The sequence below is a fragment of the Myxine glutinosa genome, chromosome 1, assembly GCF_964187855.1.
Source record: "Myxine glutinosa chromosome 1, kmMyxGlut1.1, whole genome shotgun sequence".
Classification (NCBI taxonomy): Eukaryota; Metazoa; Chordata; class Myxini; order Myxiniformes; family Myxinidae; genus Myxine; species Myxine glutinosa.
Window position 1 is genome coordinate 193,164,282 of NC_136261.1, and position 16,622 is coordinate 193,180,903.

Sequence of the window (16,622 nt, forward strand, 5' to 3'; positions counted from 1 at the left end):
AGAACCTTAAAGGTTTTCACCTTCTAATCCAACATTAGCCCTACATTGCATCTCACACTAATTCATGAACATTAATAGCAAATAAAATTGTGAAAAACGAGAGCTTCAGCTTAAGGGAACAAGGAACCGTAATGCAGAATGCAGATGGACATTCAGCCCATCATGGTTGCGTTACCTCGGTCTGGGGTCTGGGGTCTGGGGTCTGGGGTCTCGGGTCTCGTCCAATCGACACCCGCGGAGTAAGGGGAAATAAAGACGTGCAGCCCCACAAGAGCAGGCCAATGTGAAAGTGCAGCGGGGTCAGCATGAGCCCCAATTGATTAAAGTTGATTATTTTTTAAATTAAAAAAATTATTATTAATTTTTTGGGGAAAGTCTATTGAGTCACGAGCGACGAGCCCCAATGGGAATTGGAGTGGTGCTCAGTGCTCACGTACAGAGGTTTTCGCTGGGCTCCACATGGAGCTCGGTGGTTGAGCGGTGCGGCACCCAACGTCCATCTGGTGCAGCCTGAGTCAATGAGTCATGGTCTCGGGCTGACGTGGTCACCAGATCCTGGTGCAGGTGCTGAATCTTGACTAGCCTACCAAATGGAAATTCCGATTGAGGTGAACTAAATGTACCTTTACCTACCGCCATGACTCACCATGCTTGTTTCAGGGGTATGTAGGTAAGGCAGGGAATTGGCATGGGAACGCACAAGAGTGACCATCTTCATCTTGCATGTCTGCAGATAGACCGAGTGGAAGGTGTGTGTGTGTGTGTGTGTGTGTGTGTGTGTGTGTGTGTGTGTGTGTGTGTGTGCGCGCGCGCAGTGTGTGTGTGTGTGTGTGTGTGTGTGTGTGTGTGTGTGTGTGTGTGTGTGTGTGTGTGTGTGTGTGTGTGTGTGTGTGTGTGTGTTGTGTGTATGTAGTGTGTGTGGGTGTCACGTTGGTTGATATCTCCATTTGCGCATTTCAGTGATGATTGATGGGGGTGGTTGCGTTGTTTAAGTATGGTGGCAGGAGGGCCAGTGACAGAGAGGGGGTAGTATTGAAGTATGGGAAGGATATTTCAAGGAACTGTTGAACCAGGAAATAATCAACAGCAAGCTAGAGCTATCATGTTATGTAAAGGGGAAAATGGAGCTGGTGGGGATCATGGGTGAGGAGGTGCAGACAGTATTAAAGAGGATGAAGAAGGGAAGAGTGCAAGGCATTGATGAGGTGTGTACAGAGATGATACTTGCAGTGGGAGAAGTCAGAGTCATGTGGACGAAGATGCTGTTGAATGAGAGAAGCATGAGAGAAGATTCAATTCCAGAGGATTGGAGGACAGGGTTAATTGTGCTGATATGGAAGAGGAAGGGCAATGTTCAAGATTCGAAGAAGTCCAGGGGCATTATGCTCCTTAGTCATGTCATGAAGGTGCTGGATAGGATTCTGGACAGGAGGATAAAGAAGAGTGTGGAGATGTATATTGGAGAAGAGCAGCAGGTGGCTAGAAAGGGTAGGAGGATGATGGATGTGATGTTCATGCTGAGATAGCTGGTGTCAGTGAAGTGCGCTTGGCGCGCGAACTTCTCTTCCATCTCCCCGTGTATGTGAGTGGGCCCATTTGTCTGGGGATAAATAAGACTGATTAAGCTCTGCTCTGTGTCCCTTTCCTTTACCCTGATCACTGTATAATTGTAAATAAACCTGTGTTCTTCCTTCCATTTGACCGTGCACGTCATTTCACATCATTGGCCTAGCATCACACAAATAAAACCGCTCGAATCGGGCGCCAATAAAAGTAATAGCATGAGTCACGTGATACGCATTCTGCTCGGGCGTACTCGATTAAGCGTGGCTCATGCGAGGCTCGATCCCCACTTTCGTGGCAGCGTGGGTACCAAAGGTACGTGCGCATTTGTCCAGAAACCCTTTTTCACGTTTTCCCGGAAGTGGCGATTCGGTCTCGCGGACACGAAGACCCAGGGGGGAAAAAGGGGTTTAATCTCCCCTTTGTAACGGGAACGGGCTTTGGGAATCCGCAACAATTTTGAAAGAGAGGTTGGCTGTAGAAGGTGAAATGGCATTTGGATGTGTGGACCTGGAGAAGGCCTAAAACACTGTTCCGAGAGAGATTGTGATTGCGACACATAGATGGACGGTAATGCCAGAAGCAAAAGTTAGGTTAGTGGAAGGGATGTACAAGGGAATGAAGGGAAGATTTTTGGTTGGTCCTTGTATGTCAGCGGAGTTCAGTGTGAACATTGGTTTGAGGCAGGGAAACTCTCTCAGCCCTCTCATGTTTATCATGGTGATGGAGCTGGTAAGCAGGAAAGTAAACGTGAAAGATATTCTGGGGAGGATGTTTTATGCGGAAGATCTGGCTGTCGTGATGGAGAGTAGGCTAGAGATGTAGGAAGTACTGGGGGAGTCGGGGTAGGCATTTGTGAAGCATGGGCTGAAGATGAGTATTGTTACGTGCTCCTCCCCAACTCCCTGGTCACGGTGTACCTCCGAGCCCCGAGAGGAGTCACGGCAGAAAAATGTGTTAATCTGTATGTCAAAGATCAATGGGGAAGCCACCCCAATTGTTACTCACAAACAAATATTGTATTCAGATCACACAAGAATAACAGTACAACAATAATAGTAATCAAAAGTACAATCAATATGTCCTATGATGGTACCATCAGTTTTGTAATATATAACTCACTGTTCTCCAAGTGAGTGAAACAAGAACATCCCCAATGTCTCTTATTCCCGGCTTCAAGCCAAAGTTGTTTCGCTCCAGCGATCGCCAGAATGATGTCCAATCGAGACCAGAATCCCATTTGGATGGCAAGAACAGTCCCGCTGCCAAAGCGGGGCAAAGGCGCCCTGAAGGCGACTGGGAAAATCCAAAGGCACCCTCCAGGCGACTGGGAAATCACACCCTCGGGTATGGACGTTCCACAGCTCACAGTCGGCGACACGCAGACTTTCCACTCAAAAGCCACGTCACACACACACACACACCCCAGATCGACGTCTGAAAGCGGTGAAAATGGTCGAAACGAGACGAAACCGTGAGCGAAGCGCAAGTCCTGCGCGAGTCAAAATGGCCAACGGCCCGGTCTCATGGCGCAACGGCACGACGATGATTCTCTCCTGAATCGATCGCAAAACCTGACACGCAGGTTAATCTGTCACAGCGATAACCACTCTGTCGCAGGAATCCCTTTCCTGGGAAACCCGAAAGTTCGCTAGTGACTGTTGTTCGCCAACGTTCACTCCAGACCGCAAATAGCTCGGCTCCTTCTTGTCCGACTCACTCGCTCTGCCTCCTTTTTCTCCTTCTTCCTCTTCGTCGTCCGGTTCCCGATCCGGTTTCCTGTTTCTTTTAACTCGAACTTTTTCACCTTTTGAAAATAGTTCATGAACAATAAACCTTTTGAAAACCATAATAGTACATAGAATCAGAAATGTTTACACTGGATGAAAACCACCACAATGGAAGTGACGAATCCGTAACACTTCCCCCCCTCAAGAAAAAAAGTTTGAACATAGTGAAAACTTTCTTTGCAGGCAAAAACTCTTTTAACAAACAAAAGTAAACTCACACCCAAATCATCAATTCCCGTGAGCAACGATAATAATCAATATTTCCCAAAATAAAGCAACAAAACTTCCAAACAACCGACAGAAATTTCCAAAGTTAGTTCACTCTGGACAAAGCATCAGCAACGACCTTGTCCCTGCCCTTTACATGCTCAATTTCCAAGTTGAACTCCTGCAAAGCCAAACTCCATCTCATCAACCTCTGATTTGTATTTTTCATTTTTTTGAATGAAGGTCAAGGCGTTGTGATCAAAAATCCCAAAAAATCAAATCTATAGCACTTTTTTAAGGAGGCCAAGCTGAGAGCCAGGTTTCATGGTGGTTGGGTGGTGAGGCCTGGAAGTATTCACTACATGGACGGGTGGACGCCTTTAGGAACGTGGAGTTCACGGTTAATCCATGTGGGAATCTTGGCTCGGCTGCTCTGCAGCATTCAGTGCTTCAAACTCTTCCTAACTTTCATAATAATCACGGTTGGAGCGCTTGTCGCTGTAGTCACATGAATAGCGGTCTCCTTCTCGGCCACTACCCTGATAATCATCCCTTCGGGAGCTGCCATAACTCTGGGAGCCTCCATAGTAATCTCGACTGCGGCCACCACCAAAACTACTACTCCCACCCCGGGAGCCATAGCCACCCCTGAAACTACCTCCACGTTTTCCTCCTCTGTAGCCCCCTCGACGCCCATGGCCTGCCTTCTCTACTGTTATGGTCCGACCATCCAAATCCTTGCCATTCAAAACCTTTTCTGCATCTTTGGCGTCCTTTGGGTTTTCAAACATGACAAAGCCAAACCCTCTCGACTTTTGCGTCTCCCTGGCTTTTATCAGCAGCACTTCCAAGAGTGGTCCATATTGGCCGAAGAAAGAGTCCAGAACATCTTCCATTGTGTTGAAGTTCCGTCCACCTACAAAGAGCTTGCCAACATTGCCTCCATTCATGACTTGTGTGTGCTGACACTTAGTTTCAGAGTACTTGACAAGAAGTGCTCGTGCAAAGCGTGACGTCAGTACCTTCTTTTTCTCTTCAGAGCGCTTCCTACCCATAGCACGGGTCGCGGTACAGGATGGAAAGATACCCGGAATCTCCTGCTCTCACTGTGCGGTGTTATTTTCCATACTCGACTTTTCAACAAACATCGGGTTACCAGAAACTTGACCACCGGCCAAGTCATTCCCGATAACAAAAGATATTCCCTCCACAGGTAGAGTGGCTTGTAAACCTACGGTGACCGGTCCTGACACCAAATCAGACTTTAAATGGATGACATGAAGTGGAGCTTTTACATAGCCACCAACCCCCTGTAAAAGAACACTAACACCAGTTGCCGTCTTCTCTGACAATGGCAGAATGCCTTCAATCATCAAAGATTGATGTGCTCCTGTGTCCCTCAATACCCTAACAGGTCTCTGGTTCATTAAGGGTGTAGTACTGGTGAAAAATTGAGAAAACTACATAGGTACCTTTGAGAGGTATCTAATTTTCAGTTTTTCTTGAAAGATATAATCTTGGCTCTCAGACCAGTTTCAACGCTTCTTTGTCATATTACATGCATATAATTTGCATAAATTAGACCGTCAATAAAAAACAAGGAAAAACAAAGAACACATTTCTACTTCTATCTTCCATGTCACCTATCATTCTTTTCACACAAAACTTGGTACATGTATTATACACGTCTTACTCTACTACCTGATGAGAGGATTTTGTGAAATTATGTCAAATGTTCACTAATTAGCTAATTATGCCAATTACCAGATAAAACTTGGTTGTCCTTCAATAAATCCACAATGGCTACTCCTATAAACAAAAGCCTTCATCATTTTAAAGGAAGTGATATTCTGAATACCCTGTCCAAATTTCAGCCCAAAAGAATGATGCAAATTAAAGTTATAACAAATAATTCTACTTCCGGTTATTGAGGGGCATGTATGATGTTAGAAAATTTGGAAAATTTTCAATAATTTTGGGTACTTCTATGACCTCTAATAGCATGATTCTTGTTTATAAGACTATAAGGAAACTGTTCAGCTATAATAAATAAAAAATAAATAAAAATCACCTGTTCAACAGTACTACACCCTTAAGTCTCCATCCAGTGACACAAACCCCTCTGAAATAAAAGGTTTGTAACCCTCTTGAACAAGGTCGTTCTGTGATGCCGTAACTTTCGCATGGGAACCTTCACAAGGCACTGTCCTCCAAGGACGATTTCTCGCATTGGCCAATGCATTCGGAGTTGTACTAGTCTGACTCCGCTCCTGACTCCTCCTTTTCAGGGCATAACATTGGGACATCAAATGCCCAGGCTTCCTGCAAAAAGCGCAAGTAGACCCGGAGGAAAAACTCGAGGTCTGCCTCGGGCCCCCCGGAAGACAAGTCTGTCTTGGAACTGCAGTCTTTCGATCCCTAAAAGACGCGGCATCAGATCCGTCCCCACAGTCATCTCCAGGCCGCCTCCCTGAATATTTGTTCTCTGCACCGGATCCACCATAACTCCCCTGGCGAACTCCAGGCGGGAAGCCAGGTTTGTGGAACCCCATCCTGTGTGTCAAGGCATAGTCATCTGCCACGGTTGCTGCCTCATACAACTCTGGTACCCCCCTTTCCTCCAGATGTACTCTAATGTCCGCACGGACACATTGTTTGAATTCCTCCACCAAGATCAACTGTCGCAACAGTTTGAAGTCTTTCCCAACCCCTTTCAAATCACACCACCGATCAAACATGGTTTCCTTCACTCTAGAAAACTCTACATGGGTCTCACTCTCCCTCCCCCTGGCACTCCGGCATCCCTGCCGGCAAGCCCCAGGGACCAACCCATAGGCCTTGAGAATGGCCCTCATCACTTCCTCATAATCTGTACATCTGTCAATCGGTAAAGCCGAAAATATATCTTGAGCTTTACCCACCAGAACACTTTGCACTAACATAGTCCAGGACCCCACAGGCCATTTTAGCATTTGAGCCACTTTCTCAAAGTGTAAAAAAAACTTGGCTACCTCATTTTCATTGAAGGGTGGAACCAGCCTCACATGCCTACCAACATCCCAGGTGTTCTGACTAGTTGTCAAACAAGCCGGCATGGATACGACTTCTCTCCGTTCTCCCATTAATTCCAGCTCCTTGAGTTTAACTTCCTTCTGATACTCCATGTCACGTTCCTTTAACTCCCTTTCGGCTCTCCTTTCCTCTGCTCTTTTCTCCTCGAGTTCTCATTCCTGTTATACTCTTCTTTCCTTGAGTTCTCTTTTCTGTTCAACTCTTCTTTCCTCGAGTTCTCTTTCAGCTCTCCTTTCCTCTGCTCTTCTCTCCTCGGCTTTCCATTCCAACTCTTTTAACCTTTCCTGGCTCTGCAGTTGCATCTCCATTTTCCGGAGCTCCACATTTTCTTTTTCCTCGGGTAACCAATCCAAGGCTACCTCTGTCCATGTTCCCTGTCCCACCAGAGTTTCTACCACCAATGTCTGCATCTCTGTTTTCTTCATATGAGCTCGTACCTCCAAGTTACAATGTTTGGCCAATATCAAGAGTTCCGATTTTTTTAACGCTAGGAACTGTGCCTCATTAGGGCACGCTGCAAACTTTTCTGCGTCAAACACCATGGTGACTATCAGTTAACACCTGTTAACCTTCACACAATTTGTTTTCCAGTTTTTTGAAAAATTTGGGAATGTTAGAAAAATTCCAAATTTGGTAATTATGGGAATGTTCAGGAATTCTATCCCGGACGCATGTTAGGGAATTTAATCCCGGACGAGGACCCCAATTTCAATTTGGGCCAATTTTGGACGAGTTCCCAATATCGCGGACGAGCCCCCAATTTCTGTTACGTGCTCCTCCCCGACCCCTGGTCACGGTGTACCTCCGAGCCCCGAGAGGAGTCACGGCAGAAAAATGTGTTAATCTGTATGTCAAAGATCAATGGAGAAGCCACCCCAATTGTTACTCACAAACAAATATTGTATTAAGATCACACAAGATTAACAGTACAACAATAATAGTAATCAAAAGTACAATCAATATGTCCTATGATGGCACCATCAGTTTTGTAATATATAACTCACTGTGCTCCAAGTGAGTGAAACAAGAACATCCCTAATGTCTCTTATTCCCGGCTTCAAGCCAAAGTTGTTTCGCTCCAGCGATCGCCAGAACGATGTCCAATCGAGACCAGAATCCCGTTCGGATGGCAAGAACAGTTCCGCTGCCAAAGCGGGGCAAAGGCGCCCTCAAGGCGACTGGGAAATCCAAAGGCGCCCTCCAGGCGACTGGGAAATCACACCCTCGGGTATGGACGTTCCACAGCTCACAGTCGGCGACACGCAGACTTTCCACTCAAAAGCCACGTCACACACACACACCCCAGATCGACGTCTGAAAGTGGTGAAAATGGTCGAAACGAGACGAAACCGTGAGTGAAGCGCAAGTCCTGCGCGAATCAAAATGGCCGACGGCCCAGTCTCGTGGCGCAACGGCACGACGATGATTCTCTCCTGAATCGATCGCAAAACCTGACACGCAGGTTAATCTGTCACAGCGATAACCACTCTGTCGCAGGAATCCCTTTCCTGGGAAACCCGAAAGTTCGCTAGTGACTGTTGTTCGCCAACGTTCGCTCTAGACCGCAAATAGCTCGGCTCCTTCTTGTCCGACTCACTCGCTCCGCCTCCTTTTTCTCCTTCTTCCTCTTCGTCGTCTGGTTCCCGATCCGGTTTCCTGTTTCTTTTAACTCTAACTTTTTCACCTTTTGAAAACAGTTCATAAACAAGAAACCTTTTGAAAACCATAATAGTACATGCAATCAGAAATGTTTACAGTGGATGAAAACCACAACAACGGAAGTGACGAATCCGTAACAGTATTTTTTTTATTTTTTTTTTGTATACTGAATCGAGGCTCGTGAAAGAGCTGACATTTATTTCACAAACAAATCAACCAGACAAACAAAATATATAAAAAGAGGGAGCGGAAGACAAGAGAAGGGGAAGCACACAAACACTTGAGGGCACACAACATTTAAGAGCAGGGAGATGTGTGGGAGGGAGAGGGCTTGGGGGGAGGGGGGTGGCAGAAGTATCAAACACAAGGACACCAAGGACTTCCAGGACAGAAGTTGGTATTTCAAAAAAGTGGAATTGGGGTGAAATTAGCGGGGATAGAAAAGATCAATGTTTTGGATGGGGGAAGATAAGAGATGGTGGTGAACAGCTGTTTTAAAGACCTGGAGGGTGGAGTGGGATTGAAGAGAGTGAGGGAGTTTGTTCCAGAGGCGGGAGAAAAGAGGAATGAAGGAGTGGAGGTGAGCAGAGAGTCTTGATTTTGGCAGTTTAACCATAAGAGGGTTGCAGGCACATCTTGTGCGACCTGTAGGAATATTTGCTGGACAGAGCCCAGAGAGAGCTGGGGGGGGGGGGGGGGGGCAAGGCCAGAGAGGAGTCGGTAGAAGATGGAAAGACCACCAACCTGCCTGCGGTGAGTGAGTGAGTGGCTCTTGGAGTTAGCTTCATCGCGGGAGATTCCAATGATTCTGAATGCTTTGGTTTCAACAGCTTGAAGACGAGCTAGGTGTGAGGCAGGTGCACCAGCCCAGAGGCAACAACAACAACAACATGCATTTTAAGGCCATTTTCCCTGCTAGAGCGGGGGTTAGCCTTGCGGTCCCCATGACAATCTTCTCCATTTTGCCCTATTTTCTGCATCTCTCCTTGTTAACCCCCTTGCCCGCATTTCTTCTTCCACCATCTTTAGCCAAGTCTTTCTCGGTCTTCCCCGTCCTCTACTTCCTTCGACATCAATTTCCATCACTCTTCTCAACCAGTCACTTTCATCCTTCCTCAACACATGACCAAACCATCTCAGCCTGTTCCTCTTCACAGCATCAATCACAGGCAATATTCCCATCATCTTTCGCAATTCATCATTTGTCTTCCTCTCTCTCAACGATACTCCGCACATCCATCGAACCATTCGCATTTCCACCCTTTCCAGCCTTCGTTGCTGCTCTACGTTCATTACCCATGTCTCGCTCCCATAAATCATAACACTTCTCACACATGCAGCATACACCTTTCCCTTCAGCTTCAGCGACACTCACCTCCTCATCAGCACGCCACTCAGTTCCCGAAACTTCTTCCATGCACATCTCACTCGAGCAACCGTTGCCGAGTCTGATCCACCTTCTCCATTCAGCATGTCTCCGAGGTAGCAAAATGTTTTCACACCTTCCAGCTTCACGCCATCTCCAAGATCCAACTCAACATTTCCTCCATCTGCAGCTCCCTCTGTGCACACCTTACATTTGAATGTAGCTGCCACACTGGTAAATGACCCTCTCAGACCACTACATTTTTGATGAACCCACTCAGCGCACATTGTACATTGAATGGAGTTCACTCCGACACCCTTCCTGCACACAGCACACGGCCACTTCCCAGTTCTTTCCACCTCACCACATGCTTTACCACTTGCCATCACCTTCGTCTTTCCGATATTCACCTTCAGACCTTTTGTCTCCATACATTCCTTCCACTTGTTCATCTTTTCCTTCAGTCCATCCATACTTTCCGCAATCAACACCAGATCATCTGCATACAACAACTCCCACGGTAAACCCTCCTTTACGTTCTGAGCCAGCACCTCCATCACAGCTACAAATAGTAGTGGACTTAGTACCGACCCCTGATGCACTCCCACCTTCACCTCAAACTCACCACTGTTCCCGTCCTTCGTCCTTACAGCTGTGCGCGCTCTTTTGTACATTGCCATCACTACTCTGATCAACCATTCCTCCACTCCTAACTTCCTCAATGCCCATGTCAATACTTTGCGTGGAACCCTATCGAATGCTTTCTCCAGATCAACAAACCCAAAAAACAACTTCTTCCTCTTCTCCATGTACTTCTCCTGCAACTGCCTCACAATGAAAAGCGCATCTGTCGTTCCTCTTCCTGGCATAAATCCAAACTGCATTTCGTCGATCTTCACTTTCTTCCTTATCCTCCTCTCCAACACCCTTTCCAATACCTTCATTCCATGCTCCAATAACCTTTTCGCTTGGTACGAGCCACACTCCAGACCAGAGGGTCACCTTTCCCCTTGTATAGAGGGACGAGGGTACTCAGTTCCCAAACACTGAAATGCGGCCTTCTTTCACCACCAGATTACAGATCTCTGTCGTTCTCTTCACACCCCAACTTCCTGCTGCCTTCAACATATCTCCCACAACTCCCGTCGGCCCTCCTGCTTTTCCACTCTTCATTGCTGTTATCGCTTCCTCAACTTCCTTCTCAGTTATCTTCTCTGCCGGTCCTAAAACTGGGTTACTCTCTATGTTGCCATCCCATTCATTCTCTGTATTCAACAGCATTTCCATATATCTTTTCCATCTTCCTTTAATTCCATCTGGGTCGACAACGATTTGTCCCACTTCATCCTTCAAGCAACTCACCCCCATCACATCACACCTCTCTTTTGCTATCTGCTTTGCAATCCTGAATACTGCTTTCTGACCCTCTTCTGAATCCAAGCGTTCTCCGAACATTTTCCTACATGCCTCCTGCGCCTTTGCTACCTCTTTCTTTGCAGCCTTCCTGGCTGCCTTATAACTTTCATGCTCTGCTGTTTCTGCTCCCGTACCCTTCGCCTTCTGCCACTCCTTGAACTTCTTCCTCTTCTCGTCAATCCTCTTTCCAACTTCATCATCCCACCACCATGTTTCCGAGTGCCTCGGTGGTCCTTTTGTCCATCCACATACCTCACCAACGGCTCCCAACAGACTAGCTTTCATTGACATCCAACCACTTTCAAGCTCAACCACATCATCCTCTACCCTACGCAGCCTCTCTTTTAATGCCTCCCTTACTGTCACCTCTTTCAACCTCCACACCTTCATTCTTGGTTGGTACTTCACCCGCCGAGCTCTCCTCGCACCTTTCATTTTTATGTCGCAGACAACCAAGTGGTGCTGTGAAACAGCCTCCTCCCCCGGGATCACCTTTGTGTCCCGGAGATGCCCCCTATCTCGCCTACGCACCATCAGGTAGTCAACGGTTGTCGTCGACCCACCTGACGTGTATGTAACAAGCTTATTATCCTCTTTCTGGAACTGAGTATTACAAATCAACAAATCAGCTCCATCAGCAAACTCCAAAATCCTTTCACCTTCTCCATTTCTCACACCATATCCGTAACCCCCATGAACTCCCTCAAAACCATCCATACTCCTTCCCACATGTCCATTCAGGTCTCCTCCCACCACAACAACCTCTTCATCTTTCACGTTTTCCATCAGCTTCTCTATCGCACACCAGAACTTGTCCTTCTCTTCATTGCTTCGACCAACCTGCGGAGCATATCCCGAGATGACGTTCACCAAGAGCTTTCCAATCATCATTTTCACCATCATCAACCTATCACTCACTCTAGTCACACTCACCACACTGTCTACAAACTCCTCAGAAAACAGGACACCAACACCATTCACGCCCTCCGGGCACCCTTGCCACACAAACTTGTATTTCTGTCCCTGCCTACCCTTCACCATTCTCACACCACTTCCCTTCCATCTCGTCTCTTGCACACAACATATGTCCACTCTTCTTCTGACCAATACTTCCACCACTTCTCCTGATCTCCCTGTCATTGTCCCTACATTCCATGTCCCAAACCTCAGAAACCGATCTCCACTTCGGGCTGCACCCTGCCAATATGTAGTTGTAATTGTCATGGTTCTCTTTTTGAGGCAATGTTTTTTATGGCCGGATGCCCTTCCTGACGCCAACCCTCTTAGTCGTCTCTTACGACATGCAGGGATACGGTGTACCTATTCTGACCAGGGTACACACTGGGAAACGTTTAAAACATGGAAATTCGGGGGGGGGGGGCGTCGTCAGCATCACGGCTGCAGTTTAAACATATTCCAACAATTCCAACAACAACCAGCCCACAGGGGAGAGCAGTATTCCATTGAGCTGCGGATGAAAGCCTTGTATGTGGTGAGGAGCTCAGGTGTGCCAAGGAAGGACTTCGCACGACGGAGGATGCCCAGTCGGCGACTGGCTTTGGAGGCCAGATTTGAAATGTGGTTTTCCCAGGAAAGATCATGGCAGATAGTGAGACCCAAAAGCTTGAGTGACAGAACTTCTTGGAGAGGATTATTCAGAAAGTGGATGGGAGGGTTGTCCAGTCGGTCTTTTTGGAGAGACATCGTAAGAGTGTGAGATTTGTCAGGATTGAAAGACATGTTCCACTTGTATGCCCAGTCTGTGATTTTGTCCAGGTCTGCAGAGAGTGAGGAGGCTACAGACTGCCGATCTGAGGGATGAAGAATGGAGCGACAGAGAGTAGAGTCATCAGCAAAGAGATAGAGAGGATTTTCAAGAGAGTCAGAGAGATCATTGATGAAGACCAGAAAAAGCACAGGGCCCAGAACACTGCCTTGGGGAACTCCAGCCTGAACAGGAAGAGGAGATGAGAGAAACCCATTCAGGGCCACACGTTGACTACGACTAGAGAGGAAGTCCGCCAGCCATGCGTGGAGATTTCCATGGATACCAAAAGAGGAGAGTTTGGTGAGCAGAGCGGGGTGCCAGACCGTATCGAAGGCACGTGATATGTCAAGGGAGACAGCTCTAATTTCCTGTTTGGCATTGAGGACCTCCATCCATTGTTGAGAAAGCAGAAGCAGCATGTCCAGAGTAGAGTGACCAGGTCTGAAACCAAATTGATGATCAGAGATCAAGCCATTGGAGAAGAGGAAAGATTTCATATCTGAAGCAATGATGGATTCCATGACTTTGCTGATAATTGGGAGAAGGCTGATTGGTCTGTAGTTGCTGGGATCTGTTTTTGCACCTTTTTTGTGCAAAGCGGTGATGTTGGCAGATTGATGTTGGCAGTATGGAGAAGACAGAGGTGATGTGGGATGGGCAGCAGAGAAAATAAATGAATATCACGTTAGAGGGGAAGGAGTCGGACAGGAAAATAGGTTTGAATATCTGGGGGGAACAGTGACCAGGGATGGTAAGCTGGAGGCTGAGGTGAGTAGGATAATTCAGCTGGGTGTGAATGCCTGGCGGAGTGTGGAGGGATAAATGGCAGACAGAAAGATATCAAGGGACGTGAAAGGGAAGGTTCTGATGTCATGTGTAATGCCGGTCTACCTTTATGGTCTGGAAACGATTTGCACTGACAAACAGAGGCTGCAGGGTTTGTGAGAACAACTGGTTCCGGAGGATTGAGGGAGTGAAGAGGGTGGATAGAAGGAGAATGGATGAACTGCGGGAGGAGATTGGTGTGCAGATGAACTTGCCAGGGAGATTAGTGAAATGTTGGCTGAGATAGGTGGGACACTTGGTGTGAATTTTGGAAAAGAGAATGGCAAAGAGACCGGATAGGCTGAGGGATCAGGGTAGGAAAAGAAGAGGTAGACCACGATTGAGATGGGAGGATTGTGTGAAGAGGGATATCAGTAAGATGAGGGTGATTGGAGAGTGGAGAGAGTTGGCTGAGGACAGGGGGAAGTGGAGGAGCGTCGTGGTGAAGGCAGGGCAGAAGCCTGGTGCCATTGAACCTCATCACTTTTAAAGGAAAGAGGAGGAGAAGAAGACTTACAAGGAACATCTTCCCGCCTTCTCGCACCCATATACACCAAATTGGGCTTGCATTTGAGCGATTATTGAAGGGAAATCATGCAGTTCATGAACACAGTGTAAATATGGTAGGTTGGCAATCTTCATGGGCTGTACAAAGCGCTGGCGCGACAAGCGACGTTAGTCAGACCCGTGGACGTGACAGTACCATTTCCTGCAATTGCAGAAGATGCTTTGGCAGAATGCTATTGCCTTTGTACATTTGTAAGATATTTTGAAGCCTTTAAAGTTCAGGATAAACAACATGTCTTGCTTTCCTGCTGAAATGTCTCAATCTTTTTAACAAGGTCATTACGGTCTTCTATTTTTTTCAGCAAATCCTTCAGGGTATCAAGAAGTTTCGATTCTGTCACTGTCTCCTTCAGTGCAAGGATGAAGGAAAAGGTATTCTGGAAAGGAAGATCAATCCAGGATTACAATATGAGCGATCTGCAAATCAATATCTCATCTCAATATTCTGATACAACAGAGCTTTAGTATGAGCAAATAAATGGTGTCGTGTTTTTTTTTTTTTTTTTTTTTTTTTTTTGTATACTGAATCGAGGCTCGTGAAAGATTGGTAATGTTGAAATTGTTGGTATTTGAAATGTTGTTGTTGTTGTTGAATGTTGAAATATGTTGTTGAATGTTGTTGTTGAAATATGTTGATGTTGTTGATGAAATGTTGATGTTGTTGATGTTGATGATGAAAAATGTTGAAATATGTTGAAATGTTGAAATGTTGAAAAAGGAGTGTTGAAAGGTAATGCCTTCTATTCTTTATCTCCAAAACAGGAAAGATATTGGAATGAAACAAAGACAGGTGCTAACATCAATCTTCGTTCTACCATGGTGCATATTTACTTCTCAACATAAACAACACTGCGGTCCATACATTTCTGCCAACGTTCAAGTCGTTTTATGATACAGTCAACGTAGAACTGTGTCCTGCTGACTTAACCAGTGCTTCACAGAGGCCAAGACATCATCGCCAGAAGAAAAATGCTCTCCCTGAAGGTGTTCCTTAAGTTTGGGGAAGAGATGAAAATCTGACGGAGCCAAGTTGAGGCTGGTGATGTTTGTGGCGGTACTCCATTGACCATCTCTTACTCTCAGGATCATAATGATGCACCCAACTCTCATCTCCAGTTCTTCACACTTTACAGCACTGACTACGTCGTGTTGCCCTCAGCCATCTTGACTAAGACATTGAGTAATATAATCATGAAACTTCACACACAATGACGGGAAGAACTAATGTGTAGGACTGTGCATTTCATGAGAATATCTTTATCTATTTTGGAGTAAAAGAATAGGAGGCATGACTTTTCAACATGTATTCATAGTTAAATAATTAAATAACCTCCAACCAAAATTTACAAAAATTGCTTGATGTAATTACTACTATTTATAGTTCAAGATGGTAGTGGTACATATCATAAGGAAACATTGTTGTACTTTTACATCATATACAAAAACGAGAGCAATGCGACTGTGCCTCCGCATCGTTCTACAATGGGTAGATGCCATCATTCACTGTCCTAAAAATAAACAAGTTTGATTTAAATCCCTTCAGCTGTTTTCAAGCATCACATTTTCACCAGCCATGACAGGTTTCACATCGATCAGTCAAGCGGTTTTAGAGAAGGGATTTTTTTAATTATCGGCTTTCAAGCTAATATGGCTGCTACACCACGTGATATATGACCTTTAAAAATGTACACTCTGCATATGTATGGGTAGGGGATCACATTTGTGAAGTTTCGTGTTGATCGGATAAGGTTCATTTTTCTATACAACATGGCTGCCAAACCACGTGACCGACGACGTCATCATTTTCAAACTATATGCAACAATGCTGTTGGATGATATTTGTAAAATTTCGCATCGATTTGGTAAGCGGTTTCTGAGATATAATTATTTAATATTTTCCTTCAATCTAATATGGCTGCCACACCATGTTACCAATGATGTTTTCGTGATCATCTTTTAATCGCCTTGCCTAGTCAATGACACACATAACGTTTTGAGCTAATTGATTTGGTGGTTTGGGAGAAGATTTTTTTAAAGGTTTTAGGTTAAATCCAATATGGCTGCCAAACCATATGACCTATGATGTCCTAAATTTATTAATTCAATACAAATGGGTCATAGATCGTGTGCATGCAATTTCAGATTTTTAGGATAAGGAATGCCATTAAAACATTTTTGGCTGGTATACCACTTTGCCTATGATGTCATTATTAGCATGCTTTTGTTCCCTATTGGGAGTACTTGCCAAGTTTCAAATTTTTCCATTCAGCGGTTTCCGAGAAAGAAAATTTTAATTATTTGCTTTTAATCCAAGTTGACTGCCATACCACATGACCTTATCATAAAAACATTCTGTATGGGTGTCACTCCTACCCTGAAAGTTTCGTCT

General features: G+C 45.7%; 1 long non-coding RNA gene across 1 annotated transcript; it reads left to right on the forward strand.

The window, feature by feature from the left end:
• Positions 1-128: 128 nt before the first annotated feature.
• On the forward strand, positions 129-16,420 carry LOC137432481 (uncharacterized). The gene is made up of 3 exons (XR_010985504.2): positions 129-608; positions 14,536-14,605; positions 14,996-16,420. It is a non-coding gene; the product is annotated as an uncharacterized LOC137432481 (long non-coding RNA).
• Positions 16,421-16,622: the final 202 nt, after the last annotated feature.